Raw genomic sequence first — 27,658 nt, 5'->3', positions numbered from 1 at the left:
GCTACTCCCTGGCAACACCCTCACTAACCTCACAAACAATTATATCCCCAGCACTCCTCCCCCTCACCAGCGTCTGCCTGGCTGGTCCCAGCAAACGTTGACCCCACTTCTCTTGTCCCTGAATCTCTAAGCTGAGTGCAATTCCAATAGTGGCCATTGCTACAATACGCCAACAGCTCATGGAGGTGGGTTTCACTCCTAAAAGGCCTGGAGCCCCAACCCGCACCTCACCAGCTGTCTGATGGGCATTGAATCTGGGCAAAAAACCTCCCTTAAGTAGATGAGGCAGATTTGCCTCTGACCTTCTAGCCCACTGTCAGGGGTGCAGCTGCCTTGATAAAACCTCAATCACAAATTCTGTTTCCCTCTATATAGAAACTATCTGACCTGCTGAGCATTTTCAGCATCTTTGGTTAAAATATCTAACTTCCGGCATCTGCAGTATTTTGCGTTTGTATAAGTGATAACATTTAGTAAGTTGATTAACAATTGTGCTTTTCCGTGCTAAAATGTCACAGACCTCAGTGATTAGCAGTACCTGCTATGTGTTGAAGTTTGAAAAAGAGAACTCCAATTGCAATTGAGTGTGGATTACTTCTTTTACCCACTCACTCATTTATTTAAAAACCACTCTTCATTCTTTGAGTCTTAAGGAATTTGTTTAATATAAAAACCCATAACCTGCTCAAATGATTAAGATTTGAAAGTTCTCTAACTTAATTTGTTGATGAAAATCTGTGTTTATCAAAGGCTACTCAAATTGGCAAGTTCCTAATATTGTACGAAAGGGTCATTATTCTACCTCTATGCATGCCAGGAGAGCAATAAATTTAGAGAAGGCAAAATCAGAGGCTCGAGTGTGTAATTTCGCAATATATGCTCTGCATGTGTGCTGGGAGTGCAGAAGGAGGTAATTTATCCATGAATGCTTCAAGGCAAGAACTAATGAGGTGGAACACAGGGGACTGTAAAAGCAGCTGCAAACTGGTGAGAGGAATGATGGGATCACTATTAGAAGATGGTGTGTGACAGTCCAAAACAAGTCAATTCCATGTTTCTGTCCTGTTTTCCTGGGCTCCCTTCCATCACATAGCTGCCAGATCCCATAATATCTGAAAAATGACAAACTCTTCCCCGATGCTCCAATACCCCTCCACATTTCTGTTGGATCCCATCACTCCCCTTGCAGTTCTCCAAATCTGCAGCGCACGCAACACACAACACACACACACATACGTGGCACAAACTTTGTCGACAGTGTGTCATTCCCAATTGTGTAACCAAAAGTATGTGCCACTTCCACACTCTCTTTTTGCCATTTTCCACGTGATTACAATTCTAGAACCTCATGTTAAAATCAGGAGGCTGTGTATCACTGCCTGGATGCTCCAGCACGGGAGAGTGAGCTTCTTCAGAGCTTCATCCAAAGAGCCCATCAGATCCGATGTCTGGCCGCTGAAGCAGACCAGCCCCAAGGTTCAGTGATGCCTCCCTGCAAATCCTCCTTCAGGCCATCAGGGAAAGGCAGAAAGCAATCTTTCCTGTAGATGGCATCAGAAACCCGCCCCCTCCCCCACCCTCCGACTGAACAAGGTGGCAGAGGAGATGAGCAACAATGGGATAATGAACAGAACCTGAGTCCATTGTAGGAAAGAGCTCAATGACCTACTCTGATCCGCCAGGGTAAGTGCCAGTGTCACATCTTTAATAGGAGTCTCTCATGTCATCAACAATTATGTACATCTGAGAGTGGGCAGCAAGGCCAGCAGACTGAATGCGTGATCAGCCTTTGTGTCTCAGGGCAATTGAGGCCAAAGTGTCTGGAAGCTTGCCTTAAATGTGTGCACTTGCAACGTTTAAATGGCAGTCCAGCAGGTGTGATGGGGATGTATATAGGCAATTCAGTATCAATTTCCAAGTCTCTAACTGCACTTTGTCATGCAGGATAAGCAGACCCACAATTCCAATGAGAGTAGATGGACTGGAGAAGGCCGCTGGCCACATCGAGGAACGAAGAAGCCAATACCCAGAGGTTACACCAGCATCTTCTTCATCATCCATCTCCATTAGCATAGCTACACCCATAAGGTCCACAGATAGTCTGCATGTATAGGGAAAACAATCTGGTAAACACACCATAGAAACGTCCCAGCAGCTGAGGGAGGATGGAACTGTCAGATCCCCAGAAAATCAGAGGACTGCTGGGGATCAGGCCCCTGCTGATGACAGGCCCTATGGCTGTGATGATAAGAAGTCTGCTGGACATGCAGCAGAAGCTAGGGGAAAACATGTCAGAGCTGCCAGGACACCATGAGTTCTGCCAAGTCTCATGCATTTGAGCACATGCCTTTATTCATGGAGAGGATTTTAGCTGCCAAGGAGAGTCAGGTCGAGCATTAGATCCATATGTGCTCTACCCTGCATTCCATCACTCTAACCACGGACTCGGTGCAAGAGTGGTGAGGCTGCTGGACATTCCTCCATGGGCCCCCTTTCCTCTCAGCAAGACAGGGAGGTATTATTGCACATGCAGATAGAGGAGGAGCATGTGTGAACTCTCAGGTCCCTCCCAGGACGTGTGGCTCTCCTCATCCCTCCACTCATTGATCAATAGCTCCAGTATGTGAGGTATGGGAACATTCCTGCACCACGACAAGAAACCCCAGTAGGCTGGCCCACAAGGCATTCCAGAGCCCTCCACCTTATCATTGCAATCCAACGCTACAGGTCATGACACTCAGCACATTGCCTCCACCTCAGCTGTAGATTTACATGTTGCAAGATGTGGGGAAAAGTGGAAAAAGTGTGATCACCAAGATTGCAAGGGTGATTTATCCAGCTGTTTGTCACTTGTAGAACTATGCACAATATAATGGCTAGAGGTTTTTACCATTGTTTTAAGTGGGCGGCAAATCGCTTTTACATTTGTAGGATTTCCCCATTTGATTGTCTCCCCCTGCCCCCACCACCCCTCCCCACCAATGGCATAATGGGGTCCTCACCATCAAAAGTCAGGAACCCTTCTATCATATATTTAAATATCATAGCGGGCTTCACCGCTCTATTATCCCCCACATACGGAATTACTCCATCAAGTTAGCGGGGTTTACAACAGATCTCTACCAATGGGGACCTGGCGAACAGTTCCTGTCAGGGGCGCACAGGTAGCTCTCCATGGGGTGGTGGGGGTATTGAGGCAATACCCGGGCAATGCTGAGTCAGGGGGTATCTATTGGGAGGTGAGAGTTCTGTGGAGGGGGGGCTTCCTGCCTCTGTTGTGGGGGGGTGGGTTGGCGGGTTCCCATGTCTGTGGGGTGGGGGGGGGGGGGGGGGGTTCGCTCCTGTGTCTGTGGGAGTTCCCACCTCTAACACACCTTCAGTTAGTAACTTCTAGATTCCCAACACCCTCTGAGTGAAAAAATATTTCCTCAAATCCCCTCTAAATCTTCTGCACTTTATCTTAAATCTAAACCCTCTGGTTATTGACCCCTCTACTAAGGGGAGAAGTTTCTTCCTGCTTATCCTACCTTTGTCCCTCAAGATGTTGTCGCAATACCTGAGTGTAATAGATCCTAGGGATGGACTCTTTGAGCCAATGTGCTTGGTGAATTTGGTTGTAGTTGACTGATGCACGCCATCTTTAGATAATCAGGAACTTGCTGCCACAAGATTTGCAGGTGCTGTTGGCTTAATCGAGAGGGCAGGATTTCATTGAAAATCGAACCTGGGACCCTGGCATTGTGAAGTCACAGTGCTATCCACTTGTGCTACCGTGCTTCCCCGACACATTTCTCTGGCACATTGCTTGCCAGTTTCCCCCCCCCCCCCCCCGCCCAAAAAGGTCGAGCAGCACTCATCAGTCTACCCAAGCCACCTCACAACAATGGCACCGAGGAGACCGGCTCCAAGATTCGGGGATGCAGCTCTGGGGAGGTTACTATGCACAGAAGAGATGTCCTGTTCCCCCGAGGGTCTCGGTGGGTCAGCCACAAGGCAGACAGTACTGCCTAGGAAGGTGGCGACAGCTGTGAGCACCGGGAGTGTGACCATGTGACCTGGTCTCCAGTGCCGGAAAAAGGTCAACGACCCACACCAGGCAGCATGAGTAAGTAGATACTGGTGCACCCCCCCCCCCCCCCCCCCCCCCGAGACTTTTCCTTTTTTTAATAAATGTATTTTATTTCAACAAACAGGCTACAACATATAAACACCCTGGGAAACATACTTCCCAGCAATCAACTAGACAGGCTGTACATATTTTCCCCCTTTTTCACCCTCCTGACCTCCCTCTCTCCCCCTGTGACGAACAGCTCCTCAAACACGGTCACAAACAAACGGATTGGGACCCCTTTCGGCTAACGTAGGCCACTCCCAGATGGCCCAGTGAGCGCAGGGAAACATGCGTGGCATCTATTACCCCCTGGACGATGGCGGAGAAACCTGCTGCCCGGGCATCTTGCTTGGCTTGGCCCACGTCAAAGTTGCTGTAGTTTTACGCCCGGGCAAACAGCGCATCCTTGACCTGTCGGATACATCTGTGGATTGTGAGCAGACAGGTCCCCGCTCAAACCCTGGAATGATCCTGAGGCGTAAAGGTTCAGTGCGGCGGTGACGTTGATGACCACCGAGAGTGGGAGTCCTCCTCCTCCATGAGGTGCCAGGTCCGTGAGGGTATGGCACAGGCGCCGCACACTCTCCTTGTTGAGGTGGTGCCTCCTATGGCACGCACTGTCCGTCATCTGTTCGAATGACCAGAGACGCCTGTACACTCTGGGTCGTCGCAGGCATCCTCCTCTGGGGCCCTCCCTGGCCTGATGGGTGGCCAGGTCCTCAGGGTGCTGAGCGGGGTCCGGCACATGGGCCGCTGCCTCGAGCGTCTGCAGACGCTGCTGCTGCCGCTTTCTCTGGTGTCTGGCTGCCTGGCCTAGCAGCAGCACCACTGGGGCAAGTTCAGGGTCGGAAATCCCTGCCATAGCATTCAATATCTGTAAGGCATTGGGAGAGGGTGTTAGACTGACAAACAGTGGTGGCTTCCACCCTGGGACCCTCCATTCGCCCACTGATCCCACCCCCCCACCAGGGTGCCTATGCACTCCCAGCCGTAGCACCACTCACCAGGTCCCAAATCCTATATCCTGGACACCCGCTCATAACGCAACCTGGACTGGGCACTGATTCACTCCCCATGGCACTCACCCACCCTCCGGCCATGGACATGGCCCCCGGAGCTGTTTCCCATCCCCTGGCTGTTTGGATCTCAGCTCTTGCATGTGTGGTGTTGCCTCCCGCAGTGTTTGGCCCCGTGTTCAGGCATAAAGGTCAGATTGGGATGCTAGACAATTACTCCCACATGTCACATGATCCACCCATCCATGAGAATCCACCTGGGTAGAGTGAAGTTCTCACAACCACGATTGCCAATTCTCCATCAGTAATAGCCTCCGCAGCATGGCCAGAAGCCTCAGCAGTCGATGGGCATTATGGGTGGTCAGTGGGGCAGACGTGCAGGGACTAGAGTTCCCCCCAGACTGGATACACACGATCAAGGGGTTGGCATAGTGGTGCCGCATGTGGTTGTCCCCCCAAGTGCCGCCCCCCACCCTCTCATGACGGTCCACCCCTGCGGAGGGTCCCCTAACCCCAGTCAAGCATTCCACATCCTCACCAAGCACAAGAGCAGCAAGGGCTAGTTGCCTGTGAGCAAAGATGGCTACCCACCTCCTCAGCTCCCCACAGAAGCCCATCCCGAGGTTCACGTTTTTAAAAAGGGGACTAATTGCCGCCAGCGTGACCACTTGCTGGGGAGGCCAATGAGTGATGGGAGGTCATTGGATATGGGGTGGGAACGATCAATTGTATGGATATAGGATTTAAGTGGTGATAATTGGTTTCTCACCATGCTATGGCGAGATCCCGATTTGTCCCAAACTGTTTGGCACCTGACGCGGTTCCCGTTCTTGGCGTCTCCTGCTATTTACCGGCCTTGTTTTGCTCAAGCAAGACCGCAATGAGGCCTGAGAATCATACCCTTTATCTCTGCATTTCAACCCGTCAGGAAATCAAAATTTCGCATACCATTTTTCCCACTCCTGCTATCTCCACAAGATACTCCCACAGAATTCTCAATACAAATTCACAACACTCAGCCTCGGGTGAAAATGCCAATTGAAGCTCAGTGTAAAGAAAGAAGGGCAGATCCACATGCAAGAATGTGTTCCCAGATGATTCCAAAATTAAGTAATGACATTAATGAGTAAATTAATTGATTTTGTTTCAGAAATGCATGCAAATGGACTGGAGTAGGCCATTCAACTGCTCAAACTTGGAACACTATTCAATGAGATCTTGCTTAGAACCATAGAAATGTTATAGCATAGACAGGCCGTTCAGCTCATCAGCCAAAAAAGAGAGCGTCAATGATCCTCCCATTCTAATCCACCTTTATGTGCAGCTCCCAGTAACTTTTAAATGAGTTGACGGTTTCTACCTCAACCATCAATCTGGGCAGTAAATTCTAAACACCCACTCTGGGTGAAATGTTTTTTCCTAGTATCCCCTCTAATCCTTCTACCAACCACCTGCAATCTGTGTCTCCTGATAAACAACCTCTCCACTCGGGTGGGTGGGGGGGGGGGGGCACACCTGTTCCGCTCTATCCAGGCCTCTCATAATTTTGAACACCTTGATCAAATCACCCCTCAGCCTCCTCTGGTCTAAGGAAAACAACCTTAGCCTAATTTCCCACATAGCTGTAATTTTCCACCTCTTGCAACATTCTTGTAAATCCCCTCTGCATTCTCTCCAGAGCAAATGTCCTTCTTGTAAAGTGATGTTCAGAGCTGTATACAAAATTCCAGCTGTGGCCTAACCAGCATTTTATACAGTTCCAGTATTACATCCCTGGTTTTATATACTACACTCATGCAATGAGGAAAACATTCAACTTGCCTTCTTTACCACCTTATCCATCTGTCTTACCACTTGCAGGGACCTGTGGACATGCACTCCAAGGTCTCCCACTTCCTCAATCCCTCTCAACAACCTCCCATTTACTGAATAATCTCCAGTTTTATTTGCCTTCCCAAAATCTATTACCTCATAATTCATCGAGACTGAATTCCATTTGCCACTTTTCCATTCGACCAAACCATTGTTATGGGCCAGGGTTTAGAGAACCCCAAAGTGCATCATGGCATTCACCTGACCAACAACTTTTAATAGATTGTGGTTATGGGGAACACATGGGCCTACCTTATATGTGTGATGTAACAGAGATTTACAGTGCTTTTAAATAAAACAATGTTTATTTATGAAACCAGTTAACACTTTATAAACCCACAGTAAACATCTTAACAACTATCAACACCAATAAATCACCAAAGAACACAGTACTCGATAGATAAGCCTTAATAAATTCCCAAACAACATTCGGAAGATAAAAGACCTTTTTTGACACAGAGATCAGGTTTAAATTCACTATTGAGAGCAGCCAGCACTTTGAAATCAAATTGATTTGAAGACAGTCTTTAGTTTGCAGAGCGAGATCCTCAGACAGCTCCTTGCTTTGCCTGCAGCTATCCAGCTCTCAAACCAAAACTAACCACACCCTGTAGCAAACAGCTTTAAACAAAAGTAAAACAGACAGACAGCCCAGCTCCACTCACTCTCTGATATCACTGCAGCTCTCTAATAAACACCCATTTCTTCAAGGTACATCCAGTACAGCTATTTTTATAAACACCCATTTCTTAAACACCCATTTCTTAAACACCCATTTCTTAAAGGTACTCTCACATGACACCTCTCTCCAAGAAAAAAAAATAAACCATCAACTTCAAGATAGTTTCATTTCTCACCTTTTCACTTTCCTTTAAGAAATATGGACAATGAACATACATTTTTTTAAAACAAAACAAAACACGCAAACATTTAATAATAACAGTCCATTTTTCTTCTTTTTCCTCCAACTGGAACTCCTTCTTGATTGACAGTCTCTCTCGTTTTCTTTTTCCCTGATCTGTATCTCCCGTTCCCTTTGTTTTTGTTTTGCTATTCTTTCTTTTTCTCTTTCTTCTTTCTCTTTCGTATTTAAGCTGCTTTAATTCTTTCTCATGTTTTATTTGTTCAATTTGTAACAGAATTTTTGCCATTTCCAATGAGTCACACTGTATCTGAGGCAATTTTAAATGCTTAACCACCGTTATAATTACCTCACCTTTTCACATTTTGTCAGGTAATGTTAACTGCAATGTTTTTGCCAACTCTAAAAGCCTGTTTTTAGTCTCTGTCTGTAAGATACTGCGTGTGACCGTCTCCACCCCCAGAAACTTCAGCGCCTCTGAAAGAGCCATTGTCCACAGCACACTCCCTACTTAAACTGGAATACCACACCTGAAAAGCACCCACAATATGCTCACCCCTCACTGTCTTTAAGTTCACTCAGCCAATCCAATAGATAGACTTTTATCCCAGACGAGCCCTCAATTTATTATGGGCCATGGTTCAGAGAACCCCAAAGTGTATCATGGCATTCACCTGACCCACAACTGTTAATAGATTGTGGTTATGGGGAGCACACAAGCCTACCTTATAGGTGTGATGTAACAGAGATTTACAGTGCTTTTAAAATAAAACAATGTTTATTTATGAAACCAGTTAACACTTTATAAACCCACAGTAAACATCTTAACAACTATCAACACCAATAAATCCCCAAAGAATACAGTACTCGATAGATAACGGTTAATAAATTCCCAAACAACATCCAGAATACAAAAGACCCTTTTTAACACAGAGATCAGGTTTAAATTCACTATTGAGAACACTTTGAAATCATCCAATTGATTTGGAGACAGTCTTTACTTTGCAGAGAGATCCTTATACAGCTCCTTGCTTTGCCTGCAGCTATCCAGCTCTCAAAATGAAACTAACCAAACCTTGTAGCAAACAGCCTAAAGTGAAAGAAAAGCAGACAGACAGCCCAGCTCCACCCACTCTCTGACATCACTGGATCTCTCTAATAAACGCCCATTTCTTAAAAGTGATGAAAAAAGATGAAAGATGAAAATCGCTTATTGTCACAAATACGCTTCAAATGAAGTTACTGTGAAAAGCCCCTAATCGCCACATTCCGGCGCCTGTTCGGGGAGGCTGGTACGGGAATTGAACCGTGCTAATGGCCTGCCTTGGTCTGCTTTAAAATCCAGTGATTTAGCCCTATGCTGAACCAGCCCCTACATCCAATACAGCTATTTTTATAAACACCCACTTCTCACGTGACACCATTGATATAATTTTGGAGTCCACAGCTATTCTCTTCACTATCAATTAGAAGGTTTATTTTTGTGTCATCTGCCAATCCCAATTCCCAATCATGTCTCCCATATTTAAGTCCAAATAAGCCACAAACAACAGGGGACCCAACACTAAGCCCTGCGTAATGCCACTGGAAACCACTTTCCATTCGTTAAAACATCAGTCCTCATTAAACTTTGAAACATGCCACGAAGCCAATTTTGGATCAAACCCGCCATGTTCCCCTGTATCCCATGGGCTTTTACTTTCTGATCAATGTGCCATGTGGGACCTTGTCAAATGCCTCACTAAAATCCATGTAAACCATATCCACTACATTACCCTCATCAATCCTCCTCGTTACTCCTTCAAAAAAACTCTTCATGCATTGAAACACAACTTTCCCTGTATCTTAATTCCATTCAGCTGTCAGTATTCCACATCTACTGTATCTAATTACAGATGGCTGAACCACCAGCCTTTGCAAAATAAAAAGTTTCACATCTTCTCTGGTCTTGCTCTAATTTTAAAGTTATCCCCCTTGACCTAGACCACTGCATCTGCAGAGTTTAGCTCGATCTGCCACATCAATTTCTCTCAAAATCCTAAAAACAAATCTAATCAACCTACCAGGGGAGGCGGTGGCATAGTGGTATTGTCGCTGGATTAGTAAACCAGAGACCCAGAGTAATGTCTCCAGACCCACAGCAAAGTGGTTGACTCTTAACTGCCCCCTCAAGGGCAATTAGGGATGAGCAATAAATGTTGGCACAGCCTGCGATGCTCACGTCCCATGAACAAATACATGTTTTTTAAAATCCTCCATATTCCAGGGAATATAATTGGTTCATATAATTGCTCCTTACAATCTAAATACTGGTCCCTTGATAGCATTTTGGTGAATTTATGTTGCACAGCGATACATCCTATCTGAGGTGCGGTGGCCCAGAACTGTTTCCGGTACTCCAAATATGGTCGACACGTGGGAATTTAAATAGCTGATGAAAAACCTGCTCCCTTTATTTTCTATCTCTTTCTATATATATAAAGATGCACATACCTAATTACATTTCAATGATGTAAGTACACACACTCCCAATTCTATTTGACCCTCCACTGTTCTTAGCTTTTCACCATTTAAATAATACAAAACTCTATCCTTTTGTGGCAAACAAATGATTACATGACTTACTATATCACCAATAGTTGTGGCATCAGAGATCTTGAAGATTTGGCTCTCTACAATATTATTAATAAATAGTTAGTTGATGCACCAACAGAGATCCTTGTGGACCATTACTAAGTTCATTTCAATTCACATGCATACCCAATATTCCTACTCCTAGACTTCCACTGCCCAAACAAAGTCTGAACTAGGTCAACAATTTTCTGTCAATTCCATGGGCTTTCATTTGACCTATTTAACTCATTTTTGGAACTTTATAAAATGCTTTCTAGAAGTCCATATGTACTACATTTATCCACATTCCCTTGGATACCACTTGAGTTCCCTCCTGTAAATATCTGGTGGGTTCATTAGAATTAGTCTACCTTTTCAAGTCCATGTTGGCTCTCTTTAATCAGTACAAAATGATCTAGTAATGTGTCTGTCATGTTGCAAATTTTATTCATACTTATATATTGAAATTGATTATAGAAATTCAATTTATTTCAGCAATTTTACTGGATAGTGTTATGCTGTTCTAATTCATAAATTCTAAATATGAAAGCAGGTTAGCAGGAATATAGGGAAAATGGTGGTCCAGTAGTAATGTCACTGGTCTAGTCATCCAGCGGCGTCCGACAGCGCAGAAAGAGGCCATTTGGACCATCAAGTCTGCACTGATCTTCTGAAAGAGCACCCCACCTCGGCCCATTCACCCACCCTATCCCCATAACCCCACTGAACCTGCATACCTTTGGAGGCTAAGGAGCAATTTAGCAGTCAATTCATCTAACCTGCATATCTTTGGACTGTGGGAGGAAACCCGGAGCACCCAACAGGGGTTTAATGTGCAAACTCCACACAATTGAACCTGGGTCCCTGGTGCTGTGGGGCAGCAATGCTAACCATCGTGCCATAATGCTCTGGGGACATGGGTTGAAATCCTCCCACAGCAGCTGGTGGAATTTGAATGCAATTAACAATTCTGGAATTGTAATCTGGCCCATGACAGGTATCATCAATTGTTATAAAATCCCATCTGGTTCATGATGTCCTTTAGGGAAGGAAATCTGGCATGGTAACTCCAGATCCATCGCAATATGTTTCACTCTTACCTGCTCTCAGGCATGTTCAAGGGCAATGAAGGATGGCCAATAAATGCTGGCATTGGCAGCATGTATTCTCTTAAATATTTTTTAAAAATGAATATGTGCTCATTATTGGGAAATTAAGTTACTTTTTCATTCAGTTTTAATAAGGTACAATATAAATTCACTTTTTAAGTTTTGGGCATATGGTGCTTTGTTCTATGAAGTTTGATTCTTTCTCATGTGTAACATCTTTAAAAGACATGGTAAATCTGAAACATGAAAGTAAAATTATTTTATTTATATCAACAGAAAGCATTGAAAATGTAAATGAATGTTATCATGTGCGATGGACAAGAATCAAGATACCTGTATAGTAGAGAAAAGGTCTTAAATTATTCCTTCGTGATTTTGAGATGCTCCACAGTACAGCAAAAACATTCAGTTCTATCCAATATTCTTTATAAGAACATAAGAACTAGGAGCAGGAGTAGGCCATCTGGCCCCTCGAGCCTGCTCCGCCATTCAATGAGATCATGGCTGATCTTTTGTGGACTCAACTCCACTTTCCGACCTGAACACCATAACCCTTAATCCCTTTATTCTTCAAAAAAAAATCTATCTTTATCTTAAAAACATTTAATGAAGGAGCCTCTACTGCTTCACTGGGCAAGGAATTCCATAGATTCACAACTCTTTGGGTGAAGAAGTTCCTCCTAAACTCAGTCCTAAATCTACTTCCCCTTATTTTGAGGCTATGTCCCCTAGTTCTTCTTTCACCCGCCAGTGGAAACAACCTGCCCGCATCTGTCCTATCTATTCCCTTCATAATTTTATATGTTTCTATAAGATCCCCCCTCATCCTTCTAAATTCCAATGAGTACAGTCCCAGTCTACTCAACCTCTCCTCGTAATGCAACCCCTTCAGCTCTGGGATTAACCTAGTGAATCTCCTCTGCACACCCTCCAGCGCCAATATGTCCTTTCTCAAGTAAGGAGACCAAAACTGAACACAATACTGCAGGTGTGGCCTCACTAACACCTTATACAATTGCAGCATAACCTCCCTAGTCTTAAACTCCATCCCTCTAGCAATGAAGGACAAAATTCCATTTGCCTTCTTATTCACCTGTTGCACCTGTAAACCAACTTTTTGCGACTCATGCACGAGCACACCCAGGTCTCTCTGCACAGCAGCATGCTTTAATATTTTATCATTTAAATAATAATCCCGGTTGCTGTTATTCCTACCAAAATGGATAACCTCACATTTAACGAATTACACTTTTATTTAGATTATTGCCATGTGCTTTAAGATCACTGACCTCTCATGCATCTCCCATTCCCGTGGGGGCCCAGTTCTTTAGCCATCTCTCCCTTAGGGCTCTGGAATAGCATCTCTAAACCTCTTCGTCTCTCTCCTCTAAGGCCATACCATTCCTTTTTAACCAAACTTTTAGTCACCCTTCTAATATCTCCATCTTTCATTCGCTATCAACTGTTGTCTGATTACACTCCCATGACATGAGTGGAATGTTTTACTGTGCTAAAGATTCTACATAAATGCAGTCCTTTTCATGGCTGGCTTGAGAAAATTGCACATATTTATATCAGTTAAGTGGCTAATTTGCATCTTGAGAAATGTTGAAGGATTATTACTGCAGATGTGTTGAATTGATTGCATTTTCTCACTTCCATTAATGAAATTGCTTCTCAGGAATGATATTTTAAAACCATGGTAATGGATTTCCTTATTGTTTCAGGCATATTAGTGGTGCTGAATAAGCTTGGGAGAATATTCCCTTGTAAAAAGTGCCAGGGTGGAGCAATTACTGGCACTTCAACACCTATCCTTTTGGGAACCAGCTTCACCAACTTTCCGGTGCTTCGGAGAGGCAATCCATAATGCACCAACAGATTTTCATCACAGCTGCCCATCCTGGTCTTTCACCATTATTGCACTCAGGTTATGGTGCACCCCAGGTATATGAAGTACCCCACATCACCTGTTAACTTTCTGTTCACAGGCATCTGGCATTTCCTCTGACTGCATTTCAGAGGTTCAGAGCACAAACATATTTTTAGATTTCTCCCTGCCTCCCCCCACCCCACTCCCCTGTCCCATCAAATCCTATCAATAATTAGAGGCATCATAAGGTTGATGTGGCATTTCTTCTGGCATTTTCTCGGGTCTTTTCGAGGTGCCATTCGGGGACCAGTATGACGGGTTATGGCTGGCTCATCATGCTTGTTCGAAGCATCTGATGGCAAGGGAAGCATGTATAACATACTTCCTTGATTGCCCTGCTTCGGATGTTGAATTTCCTATGACACTGTTCTGTAGCCTTGGGGAATGAGAGATGCAATCATTACCAGGGCCACTTCTTTCCAGGGGTGGGGGCTGACTTAAGGGCACCCACGCTTGTTTCTCCTCCCCCCCTCCGAGAAATCTTTGGGAATTTCAATGAGTGGCATAGTGCACCTTCATCTTTGACTCATGTCATATCCTGATGTCCTCTGAACACAGATATCACTGGAACATTGAAAATTATATAGAAATATAATAACAGTATTGGTAAGAAAGGCAAGGAATTAATTTGAGAGGGAACCCTGAGAGAGCAATGCTCCTGCTTTAGCTACTTGATTCAGGGTTTTGCAGAGCCCTGCAGGCTGAACAGTACATTGAAAAGTTATGTCAGTTCAGTTGCTTGCACCAGATTCTTCCAATAAGCCAGTAGCCAATGCAGCAATTTGTTTTAAAAGTGCAACAGAGGTGTAAATCACGTCATGGAAATTCTGGATCCATACATTTGTAAGATTTCACCAGCATGTTGTAAATTTGAACTTAAAATGGGCAATAGATTCCTTTCAACAAAGGACAATAAGACATGTTAGCAGTGGATGGGTCGTGTTTGAACTTTGCATTCTTGGAAGTGAACCTCCTCCCCTGTGACTACATATCAGAAATTCCAGTGTGTATTAAATAATGGTCAGAAAATTATGTAAAGTCTGTGCCTGAATTTCAAGTATGTACTTAAAGTGGGCAAGATGCCCAGTGCATATTTGGAAAATTATCTGAATTTAAATGATCTTCTGCAAAGTACAACAATTGAAGAACAACGGTTGTATCCTGAGGGAGAATGGCAACCAATAAAAGGTATGTTTCATATTTATTATTTTAAAAATACAGCTCCATATCTGGGAAATGTTGGGTTTTGGTAACAATGAGTTATGTTCTAGTGAACTAATTCTAAAAAACTAAATTCTAATAATTAGAAATCATCTAACCTTCTCTGCATGTCAAGAAACAGATTAATATTTCTGGGTTTTTTTGTATTTTCATAATTAAAAAATTTTTTTTAGAGTACCCAATTATTTGTTTCCCAATTAAGGAGCAATTTAGTGTGGACAATCCACCCACCCTGCACATCTTTGGGGTGTGGGGATGAGACCCACGCAGACCCAGGGAGAATGTGCAAACTCCACACGGACGGTGACCCGGGGCCGGGATCGAACCTGGGACCTCGGCGCCGTGAGTCAGCAGTGCTAGCCACTGTGCCACCTGGTGTATTTTCATCATAATATAACTTTTCACATTAGCAATTGCATCGTGTTTAGTGAGAAATTTCTATTTCCTGTTCGGTGGTAGTTGTGACTTCATAATATCATTGTTTCACAGACAGGGACATGTATTATATGACTTATTTAGTCAGAATTCAATTTTATTGTTTATATTGTGCAATATAGTGTGATTGCAAATGTCACACTTAATCGTTGCTGATTTAAGCAACTGGCAGGTTTGCAACACACTGATGCATCAAAATGTTCAACTACAAAGTAGCAATAATGTCGATTAGCATCTGTTATTCCCCACATAGCAAGTTTCCAGTCTTGATTCATCATTGAGGGAGAAACCCCTGGAAAGAGAAAAGTTCTTGCCAGCTGGAACAAAGGAATTTCAAGGAGCAATTCAACTTCATCAAGCTTCTAATGACCAATAAAAGAACAACCCCGCCTGAGGGCTGGCAGCAAATCACTTGTCAGGCATGGTGTCCTGGTGGACTATAAAGATGAGAGGAAACTGCTTTGAAGCACAAATAGTGGAAAATTTCCAATTTCAAAGATTGGGATTCTGGCACCCAACAGACATAATTACCAACCAAATTTTCATGCAGATAACTATTGCTATCTTTATAAACGAGTAAAATTATTAAATCAAGGGAGCAATTCTCCCAAAAAATGACTAAGGGCGCAATCTTCCTGAAAGATTTCCATGTGTGCTAGCGAGTGGGAATTGTCCCGAATTTCCTGGCGCTTGACCCAGCGAGGCCAGCCACACTATTCAACGTTAATCGGTCCACTTATCGAGGCGTTAGGAGCTTCTTGCCCTGAATTCTGGCTCACCAGCTGATTCGCCGGGACAGTGCTCGCCAGCCCACCGCTAACAACGTCGAGCAGCAGTCAAGCTGCACTTGCTCAGCCAACCAAAGCCAGCTCGCAACAATGACACCAAGGAGACCAGCCCCAAGATTCGGGGATGCCACAAGGCAGCCAGTGCTGCCTGGGATGAGATGGACACAGCAGTCAGCTCGGACAGGGTAACCAGGAGGACTGGCCTCCAGTGTCTGAAGAAGGTCAACGACCTACACCGGGCAGCACGAGTGAGTAGACACGAATGCCCCCCACCCCACCAAAGAGAGTATCCCCCCAGGCGATCCCCAACCTCCCTCCATCCCCCTCCCCCTTCAGTACTCCCTCCATCCACCCCTTCAACCCTCCCTCCACCCCAATCTTCCCGTCACCAACTGTGAACCACAAGTCTGGCTAATGATGCCCTCTCTGTGCCCCCTCAGGACAAACTATCCCGCAATCACTGGGAGAGGACCCAGACTGTTGGTGGGGTACCGGACCTAAGAATCCTCACCACCTTTGAGGAGCGGGCCCTGTAGGTACCCAGTGTGCCTGAGAACCGGGCTGTCACCAACGCAGAGGCTGGCGGATGCCGCAGAAGTGATGAACCACCAGCTCCACCCGGAGGACCTGATTGCCTTACTGACCTACCCATCCCTCCCACTGACCACACGTCCATTCCCCTGCAGGTCCAGCAGGGCCGGCCCATCCCGGGCGAACACTTTGGAGGACAGCTCTGAGATTCAACTGTTATAGTCGCCCCACCCTCCAACAGCACAGATCACAGATCTTGGTGGGAAATGTTAGTGGACAGTCTTCTGGGGCACAATCTGGTGAGCACCACACAGCTGCTGATGCACATCAGGTGGAGGCAGGAATGCCCAGGCGAGACATCAGTCAGAAGTCTGCTGGATCCCAGGACCCAGCTGATACCAGCCAGATGCTAAGCCTGTGGTACAGAGGTACCTGGAGCTGAAGGAGACAATAGAGACCAACCTGGACGTTCAGAGGGAGAAACAGCGTTACTCCAGCATGTCCATTGCCAATTGGAGGAGTCCCAGAGGCGATGGGCACAGGAGATGGCACGGGCAATGAGAGGCACCAAGGCCAACACTGCTAGGGTGGCAACCGCAGTGGAGAGCCTGGTGCACGACGTCGGCACCATTAGTAAAGTTTTCCAATGCATCGCGCAGTCGGTGACAGCCATTGCCGAGGGTCACAGCAGTATGTTTGCCTCACTGGAGGATGTCACTCAGGACCAGACTGACCTTGATGAGATTCTGCGGATTATGTCCCGATCTCAGATGGGAATGGCCGAGGTGCTGCGGAGGTTGTCCCAGTCACAAGTGGGCATTGCTGAGTCACTGCAGAGGATGGCCCAATCACTGAGGAGCATCACTGAGGATGTCGACACGATGGTACAGACCACGGGGAACCGCCAGGGCTGGCAGAGCCAGATGATGCAGGGGCAGCTGGGACTCGAACCAGCTGACTCTTCATCCCAATGTGAACCCCAGGACCCTATGGTCACCAACCGGGAAGAGGGGGCGCTGTGCCAACCCAGACCGATCGCATGGGTTGGTGACGGTGGCCACCAGCTCTCCCGTGTTCCACCCCTCTGATAAGGCCACATCTCGCGGTCAGCACATGGGACAGGGCGACACGGCTGTGCATGTGCCATCGACAAGTGAGCCGGTGCCCTCTGGCCCCAGAGCCCCAGGAGGACACCCGCAAAGGGTATCGAAAATCACGGGACGAGGCAAGCAGCTGGCTGCCTCCACCTCAGATGTGCGTCCTGGGGACACACGTAGATATAGTGGTTGAGCTAGGTGGGCAAAGCACATTGAATATCAATGTGAAGGCACTAGCGGGAGGGGGCACTGGGTAGAGGGCAACGGGGTATATGGGGGGGGCGGGGTGGGTAGGGGTCAGAGTGTGGTGGCGTTGGGGGGGCACCATCAGAAGATTAGGTAAACATATTGAACAATAAACACCCTTGTGCACAACCAGTAGGAAGCCTCTGTCCCTTTCTTTCACAATGCATCACTGTGGTAGTCACCACTGATTGTATAATAGAGGTAATATGGTAAAGCTCCTGTACTACAGGTACAGGGTAGATCCCTGCCTGCTGGCTCCGCCCAGTATGCGGAGTATAAATGTGTGTGCACACCGAGCTGCTCCCATTCTGGTAGCAGCTGCAAGAGGCCACACATCTCTGCTTAATTAAGCCTCGATTACCCTCTACTCTCATCTCGTCGTAATTGATAGTGCATCAATTTATTAAGCAGAGATATTACAGCGATGGAACTACGCATCAAGCCAGATCACCTGCAGCTGCACCCTCAAGCAGCCAACATCACATCGGCTTTCGACCACTGGCTGGCTTGCTTCGAAAGCTACCTCAGATCATCGACTGAACAACCCTCGGATACACAGAAGCTCCAGATCCTGTACTCACGGATGAGCTCCGATATTTTTCCCCTTATCCTGGATGCATTCACTTACCCTGAAGCTATGGAGCTTCTGAAAGGACATTATATCCCGCCAATCAACAAACTCTATGCCAGGCACCTCCTGTCCACGAGGCAGCAATTCGCCGATGAGTCATTAGACAATTTCTGGCGTGCCCTGCACATCCTGGCGAGGAACTGCGAATGCCAGGCAGTTTCGGCCGTGGAACATACTGAACTCTTAATCAGGGATGCTTTCGTTACGGGCATGGAGTCGACGAACTCACGAGTGGTAGCCTCCCGTAAAGTACAATCGTACGCCCCCGACCGCACGCCGCCCTTGTGGACATCGTGGGCCCCACCAGCGGCCGCATCCAGCCAACACCTAGCCTGCGCCGCGCGGCAGCCAGCCAACCCTGGGGGGCCCAAATGCTATTTCTGCAGACAGACAAATCACCCCCCGGCAGCGCTGCCTGGCGCGGAGTGCAATCTGCAAGACCTGCGGAAAGAAGGGACACTTCGCTGCTGTGTGCCAGGCCCGGACGATCGCTGCTGTATCTAGGCCCAGCGTTCCTGCACCACCCACATGCGGCCCGTGGGCACTGCCCTTTTCGTCCCCACAGACCACATGCAGCCTGTGGCGCTGCTATCTTTAACGCCGTCTGCCATGTGCGCCCCGTGGGTACCGCCATCTTCGGCGCCATTGTGGACACAGCCTCAGGACCCCTGCTTCATCTGGCCGTTCATTGCCTGCCACCGCCGCCGACCAACACCAACACCAACACCAGCCGCAACTCGCCTCCATCACGCTCGGCCAGTCCCGGCCCCACAACCTCGCTCCCGCGACGATGACGGTGAAAGGCGATGGGCACAAGACATCCTGCCTTCTTGACTACGGGAGCACGGAAAGCTTCATCCACCCCTCTGCGGTAAGGCGCTGCTCCCTCGCGGTACACCCCATTACCCAGAAAATCTCCCTGGCCTCCGGATCCCATTCCGTTGAAATCCGGGGGTGCTGCATTGCCACCCTCACCGTCCAGGGTGTAGAGTTCAGCAATGTCCGACTCTACGTCCACCCCAACCTCTGCGCTGCCCTGTTATTCGGCCTGGACTTCCAGTGCAACCTCCAAAGCCTTACTCTAAAATTCAGCGGACCCCTACCACGCCTCACCGTATGCGGCCTCACGACCCTTAAGGTCGACCCACCTTCCCTGTTTGCAAACCTCACTCCGGGTAGCAAACCCGTTGGAACCAGGAGCAGATGGTACAGTGCCCAGGACAGGACCTTCATCAGGTCGGAGGTCCAGCGGCTGCTGCGGGAAGGCATCATTGAGGCCAGCAACAGCCCCTGGAGAGCCCAAATGGTAGTATTAAAGACTGGGGAGAAACACAGGATGGTCATTTACTACAGTCAGACCATCAATCGGGACACGCAGCTTGACGCGTACCCCCTCCCATGCATATCTGATAGGGTCAATCAGATTGCACAGTACCGGGTCTTCTCGACAGTGGAACTGAAATCTCCCTACCACCAGCTCCCCATCCGCAAGGCAGTCTGCAAATACACTGCGTTCGAAGCAGACGGCTCCCTTTACCATTTCCTTCGGGTTCCCTTCGGCGTCACTAATGGGGTCGAGATCTTCCAACATGAGATGGACTGAATGGTTGACCGGTACGGGCTGCGGGCCACCTTCCCGTACCTAGATAGCATCACCATCTGCGGCCACGACCAGCAGGACCACAACGCTAACCTTCTCAAATTTCTCCACACTGCCAAACTCCTTAACCTCACGTACAATAAGGAGAGGTGCGTGTTCCGCACCAACCGCTTAGCCATCCTTGGCTATGTTGTGGAAAATGGAGTTCTAGGGCCCGACCCTGACCGCATTCGCCCCCTCATGGAACTCCCCCTTCCCCAAGGCCCTGAAACGATGCCTGGGGTTTTTTTCCTGTTATGCCCAGTGGTTCCCTAACTATGCGGACAAGGCCCGCCCACTTATCCACTCCACAGTTTTCCCCCTGACGGCTGAGACCTGCCAGGCCTTCAACCGTATCAAGGCAGACATCGCCAAGGCCACGATGCACGCGGTCGATGAGACCTTCCCCTTTCACGTCGAGAGCGATGCATTGGACGTCGCTCTGGCCGCCACCCTCAACCAGGCAGGCAGACCCGTGGCATTATTTTCCCGCACCCTCCATGCTTCCGAAATTCAGCACTCCTCTGTCGAAAAGGAGGCCCAAGCCATCGTGGAAGCTGTGCGGCATTGGAGGCATTACATGGCCGGCAGAAGATTCACTCTCCTCACTGACCAACGGTCAGTTGCCTTCATTTTTAATAATGCGCAGCGAGGCAAGATCAAAAATGATAAAATCTTAAGGTGGAGGATCGAGCTCTCCACCCACAATTATGAGATTTTGTATCACCCCGGGAAGCTCAACGAGCCCCCCGATGCCCTATCCCGAGGTACATGTGCCAGCGCACAAGTGGACCGACTCCGGGCCCTACACGATGGTCTCTGTCATCCAGGGGTCACCCGGTTATTTCACTTCATAAAGGCCCGCAACCTGCCCTACTCCATTGCGGACGTCAGAGCTATCACCAGAGACTGCCAGGTCTGTGCGGAGTGCAAGCCGCACTTCTACCAGCCAGACCGAGAGCACCTGGTGAAGGCCTCCCACCCCTTTGAACGCCCCAGCGTGGACTTCAAAGGGCCCCTCCCCTCCACCGACCGAAACACGTACTTTCTGAACGTGGTCGATGAATACTCCCGATACCCCTTCGCCATCCCATGCCCCGATATGACGTCTGCCATGGTCATCAAAGCACTCAACAGCATCTTCGCCCTGTTCGCTTTCCCCGCTTACGTCCACAACGACCGGGGATCCTCCTTTATGAGTGATGAGCTGCGTCAGTTCCTGCTCAGCAAGGGCATTGCCTTGAGCAGGACGACCAGCTACAACTCCCGGGGAAGGCCGTCCTGCTGGTCCTGCGGTCTAAAAATCTCCCGGTCTCCCGCTGGCAGGAGGTCCACCCCGACGTGCTCCACTCCATTTGATCGCTACTCTGCACTGCAACTAATGAAACCCCCCATGAACGTCTCCTTGCCTTCCCCAGAAAGTCCACCTCAGGAGTTTAGCTCCCAACGTGGCTGGCAGCTCCTGGACCCGTCGTCCTCCGCAAACACGTGCGGCTCCACAAGGCAGACCTGTTGGTCGAAAGGGTACAACTACTGCACGTGAACCCGCAGTGCGCCTATGTGGCGTACCCCGATGGGCGCTAGGATACAGCCTTCCTCAGCGACTTGGCACCAGCTGATCCCCACCCACAGCCCAACACCCGACACCCCCCCTCCGATTGCCCCGGTGCCACCCACCCTCCCACCAGCGCACCTCACTACAACCCCGCCCCAGGATGATCCATCCTCCCACTAGTTCCACCCAGGGATGAAGATGAGGACAACACGCTCCCAGAGTAACAGGCTACCAAGTCGGCACCTGCATCACCACAGGGACCGAGGTGCTCACAATGGAGGATCAAGGCACCCGATGGGCTGAATTTGTAAATTTTTACCAGACTGTAAACTTAAAATTTTCACAAACCTGTAAATTTTTTCCACCACCCCCGCTGGACTCCTTCTTAACAGGGGGTGAATGTGGTAGTCACCATTGATTGTATAATAGAGGTAATACGGTAAGGGTCGTGTACTACAGGTGCGGTGGTAGATCCCTGCCTCCTGGCTCCGCCCAGTATGCGGAGTATAAATATGTGTGCATACCGAGCTGCTCCCATTCTGGTAGCAGCTGCAGGATGCCACACGTCTCTGCTTAATAAAGCCTAGAATACCCTCTACTCTCGTCTCGTCGTAATTGATAGTGCATCAATCACCACGTGATTGGTGTGAGCGGGCACTCAGCAGACAGGCAGGGGTCAGACTATGGCACAGATTGAGGCGCACCGGTGCTCGGCTCTCTGCGGATTAGCATCAACCCCCTGCCCTTGACAGTGACCTACTGACAAGGCCGACATAGTCCCGGCACCCTCTAGTGATGTGACACATACCCTGAGATGGTGGGAAATGGGGTGATGGGTGGGTAAGGATGCGATGATGGACCAGTCCATGTCCTAGGTGAATCGGGCCAGTATGAGGGCCTTCATGGCCCTCCAGGCTTGCCGGACCCTCACCACCGCCGCCTGTCCTGCAGCCTCCGGCTGAGCCACAGGTTACTCCTCGGCCTTTTTACCAGAAAGCCCCTGCTGGTTAGGCTCCTCATTATCTTCCTCGTCCCCATCCCCCTCCACCTCCTCCTCCGAGGTGGTCAAATGTTCCTCATCACCAACGTCCAGCACGTTGCCCCGCTATGTGCGAGGTTGTGGAGGATACAAAGCGGGCGACCCTCCGGGTGATGTACGCTAGTGCGTAGAGCAGTGGAGGCATCGGAACCGCATCTTGAGGGAGTCTGATGCAGCACTCAATGACAGTCCAAGTGGCTGAATGGGTCTCGGTGTACCGGGTCTCTGCTTCAGCTTCCGGCATTCGTACCGCTGTCATTAGCCAGGTCCTCAGTCGATATCCCTTATCCCCCAAGAGCTGACCACCCATCCTGGGGTGCTCCTCAAACAGGGCAGGATTGACAGACTGCCCCAGGATGTAGCTGTCATGCACACTCCCCGGGAAGCGTGCATATACATGCATTACCTTCATCTGGTGGCCACACACGAGCTGTTTGTTCAGGGACTGGAACCCCTAGGGCACCCCCAGATGGCCCAGTGAGCGCAGGACAACATGGGTGGCATTTATTACCCCCCTGGATCCCGGCGAAACCTGCTGCATGGGCATCCTATTGGCTCTGGTCCTCATCAAAAACAATGTAGTCCTCCTCCCAGGCAGACAGGGCATTCATGACCTTCTGGATGCACCTGTGGGCTGTGTCCTGGAAGATACCAAATAGGTCCCCACTCGAGCCCTGGAATGATCCCGTGGCATAAAAGTTTAGGGCTGCAGTGGCCTTGACAGCCACCGGGAGTGGGTCCTCCTCCATAGCGTGCTAAGTCTGCAAGGATGTAGCACAGGTTCCGCACTGTCTCCTTGTTCAAACGGAGCTTCCTGCGGCACCCGCTGTCCATCATTTGTTCGAATGACCAGCGGCGCTTGTACACACTGGGCCATTGCGAGACTCCCCCCTCTGGGTCCCTTCCTAGCCTGGCGGGATCCAGCACATGGGCCGGTGCCTCAAGCATCTGCAGATGCTGCTGCTGCCACCTTCTCCGATGTCTGGCCACATCGCGTAGCACCAGCATCACTAGGGCAACGTCTGCGTCCAACATCCCTGTCATAGCGTTCAATATCCATAAGGCATTGGCAGAGGGTGTGAGACCGACAAACAGTAGTGGATCCCACCCCAGGATTCTCCATTTCTCCCATTGATCCCCCCTCCACTACCCTACCCGGAATGCCCTCCGCATGTCCTCCAGGTTGCAGTGGGCCCCAGACCCTGTAACCCGGACACCCACTCACAACATCACCTGGACCAAAGGTGGCCCCCTCCCCATGGCACTTACCAACCTCCGGCCATGGACATGTCGCTGGAGCTGTGTTCCATCGCCTGGGTGTTCAGATGTTGGTTGCTGCGTGTGTGGTGTCTTCAGGCACAGTGTCCAGGCATCGCAGTCTGATTAGGATACTAGGTAATGACTCCAACCTGCTACATGGCCTGCCCACCCACAGGAATACACTTGGCATTTGTGAAGTGCTCACGTAACCACGATTGCTAATTCCCTATAATAGTCTTCAGCTGCACGACCAGAGGCATCGGCAGTTGGTGGGGGTTATGGGTGGTCGGTGGGGCAGACAGGCAGGGACAAAGTTTGCCCCCAGAACAGTTACACACAATCCAGGAGTTGGCATGATGGTGCAGTGAGCTGTTGCTTCCAGTTGCCCCCCCCCCCCCACCCCACCCCACCTTCCCATGGCACGATCAATTGCAGAAAACACTCAGATTAGTACAACTGTGGCTTTATTACAGTCAGATGCGTGGTCTCCTACTGCAACTGACGAAATGGCAGATCAGAGGAGGACACGCATATTTATATGGCTCCGTGTGGGCGGAGCTAGCCGGCAGGGGCTACCAGCGAACCTGTAGTGCAGGTCCTACCCTAAATCCCCTAATACAGATGCACACAGTGGTTCACCACATTCACCCCCTGTTAAAAATGAGTCCAGCGGGGGTGGCGTGGAACGATATACAATGTTGCTAATAATTTACAGTGGGGAGGGAAACAAATGTCCATTTTGACGGTCCGGTGCCCGTCAGAGGTTCAGTCGATCCGGTGCTTTGATAGTTCGCTGGGAGCGACGTAACGGTGGCGGCGATGTCGGTGCTGGCAGTGCTGGTGTCGTCGATGTTGGTACTGCCGGTGTTGGTGCTGGCCAGTAGTCGGATGACCCCGGGAGCGTGCCGAAATCTTCATCGCCCTCTTGCGTGGGCAGGGGAAGGAGGGATGGACCTGGTGGGGTTAATTTTGGGAGCACCGGGGGAGGGGAGGGCGGCACGTGGGTGGGGGAGTGTGTTGGAGCCAGGTCCCTGAGGGTGACCGTTTCTTGGCGGCCGTCAGGGAACTCCACGTATGGATACTTGGGGATGGCGTGGAGCAAGTGTACCCTGTCCACCAAGGGGTCCGCCTTGTGGAGTCGGACGTGCCTGCGGAGCAGGACCAGTCCTGGAGCTGCGAGCCAGTCGGGAGCGACACCCCGGATGTGGACTTCCTAGTGAAGGTAAAAACACGTTCATGGGGTGTGTTATTTGTGGCGGTATGTATGCACAGTAGTGACCGGATGGAGTGGAGTGCATCAGGGAGGACCTCCTGCCAGCGAGAGGCTGGGAAGTTCCTGGACTATAAGGCCAGCTGGGCGGCCCTCCAAACCGTCCCGTTCTCCCTCTCTACCTGCTCGTTTCCCCTGTCACTGTGGATGTAGGCGGGGAATCCGAACAGAGCGAAGATTGTGTTGAGGGCCTTGATGACGGTGGCAGACGTCATATCGGGGCATGGGATGGCAAAGGGGAATCTGGAGAACTCATCAACCACACTGAGGGTATATGTGTTGCGGTCGGTGGAGGGGAGGGGCCCTTTGAAATCCACACTGAGGCGTTCATAGGGGCGGGAGGCTTTCACCAGGCGCGCGCGGTCTGGCCGGTAGAAGTGCGGCTTGCACTCCGCACAGACCTGGCAGTCTCTGGTGACTGTCCGTACGTCCTCGGCGGAGTAGGGCAGATTGCGGGCTTTGACGAGGTGGTACAGTCGTGTGACCCCCGGGTGACAAAGGCTGTCGTGTAGGGCCCGGAGTTGGTCTACTTGTGCGCTGGCACATGTACCTCGGGAAAGGGCGTCTGGGTGCTCGTTGAGTTTGCCGGAGCGATATAAAATCTCGTAATTATGGGTGGAGAGCTCGATTCTCCACCGCGAGGGGGAATTGAGTGGACTGTATGAGTGGGCGGACCTTGTCCGCATAGTTTGGGACCCACTGGGCGTAGTAGGAGAAGAACCCCATGCAGCGTTTGAGGACTTTGAGGCTGTGGAGGAGGGGAAGTTCCATGAGGAGGCGCATGCTGTCGGGATTGGGCCCCAGAACTCCGTTTTGGACTACATAGCCAAGGATGGCTAGGCGGGTCGTGCGGAACACACACTTCTTGTTGTACATAAGGTGGAGGAGAGTGGCGGTGCGGAGGAATTTAGCGAGGTTAGCGTCATGGTCCTGCTGGTTATGGCCGCAGATGGTGACATTATCTAAGTACGGAAAGGTGGCCCGCAAACCGTACCAGTCGACCATTCGGTCCATCTCCCTTTGGAAGACCAAGACCCCGTTAGTGACGCCGAAGGGAACCCTAAGAAAGTGATAGAGCCGACCATCCGCCTCGAAGGCAGTGTATGGACGGTCCGATTTACGAACAGGGAGCTGGTGGTAGATGGATTTCAGGTCAATTGTCGAGAAGACCCGGTACTGCGCAATCTGTTTGGCCATCTCAGATATGCGTGGGAGGAGGTATACGTCAAGCTGCGTGTACAGATTGATGGTCTGGCTGTAGTCCATGACCATTCTGTGTTTCTCCCCCGTTTTTACTACTACCACTTGAGCTCTCCAGGGGCAATTGCTGGCCTCGATGATACACTCCCGAAGCAGCTGCTAGACTTCGGACCTGATGAAGGTCTTGTCCTGGGTGCTGTACCGTCTGCTCCTGGTGGTGACGGGCTTGCAATCCGCAGTTAGATTGGCAAAGAGGGAGGGGGTTCAACCTTGAGGGTCGCGAGGCCGCAAATGGTGAGTGGCGGTAGGGGCCCGCCAAATTTGAGGGTGAGGCTCTGGAGGTTGCACTGGAAATCCAGGCCCAGCAATAGTCCAGTGCAGAGGTTGGGGAGGACGTAGAGGCGGAAACCGCTGAATTCTACGCCCTGGACAGTGAGAGTGACCGTGCAGAACCCTCGGATGGGGATAGAGTGGGATCCGGAGGCCAGGGAGATCCGTGATTGGCGGCGTGGACCGCGAGGGAGCAGCGCCTTACTGTGTCTGGGTGTATGAAGCTTTCGGTGCTCCTGGAGACCAGCAGGCAAGAGGTCACGTGGCCGTTGATTTTCACCATCGTCGAAGAGGTGGGCAGGTTGTGAGGACGAGATTGATCCAGTGCCATCGAGGCGAGCTGCGGGTGGTCGTCCGAGGTTTCAGATGGAGAGCGTCGGCGACCTAGATCTGGCATTCCAGCCCCGTGGGGGAGACAAGATGGCTGCGTCCGGAGGTCCTGTTGGGAACAAAATGGCGGCGCCCATGGAGCGCATGTTGCAGGGGCGGGGCAAGATGGCGGCACCCATGGGCCACAAGTGGACTGAGGGGGGGAGATGGCGGCGCCCACTGGCCGCACCTGGCCCTGGGAGGAGAAGATGGCGGCACCCACTGGCCGCACATGGACCTGGGAGGAGAAGATGGCAGCGCCCACTGGACGGACGTGGCCCCGGGAGGGGAGGGTGGTGGATCCCATTGTGCGATCGGCCGGAGGAAGGGGGCGATTGCGGGCACGGTAGCGACGACTGCGCGGGCCTGGCACACAGCTGCAAAGTGGCCCTTTTTATCGCAGGACTTGCAAGTGGTGGCACGGACCGGGCAGCATTGGCGGGGGTGCTTCTGCTTAGAAGTAGCAGCGGGTTGGCGGGCGGCGCAGGCGTATTGACTAGGCAGGGCCCCAGCCGGGGAGCTCATTTGCAG

At 49.8% G+C, this 27,658-nt stretch overlaps 1 protein-coding gene across 5 annotated transcripts in view; it reads right to left on the bottom strand.

Moving 5' to 3' along the window:
• The window catches only part of lama2 (laminin, alpha 2), a 607,521-nt gene that overhangs the window by 405,090 nt on the left and 174,773 nt on the right, over window positions 1-27,658 (bottom strand). The gene's annotated exons all lie outside the window — the stretch shown is intronic.

This window comes from Scyliorhinus canicula, chromosome 6 (genome assembly GCF_902713615.1).
Source record: "Scyliorhinus canicula chromosome 6, sScyCan1.1, whole genome shotgun sequence".
Classification (NCBI taxonomy): domain Eukaryota; kingdom Metazoa; phylum Chordata; class Chondrichthyes; order Carcharhiniformes; family Scyliorhinidae; genus Scyliorhinus; species Scyliorhinus canicula.
This window is presented reverse-complemented; position numbering and strand designations above follow the sequence as displayed.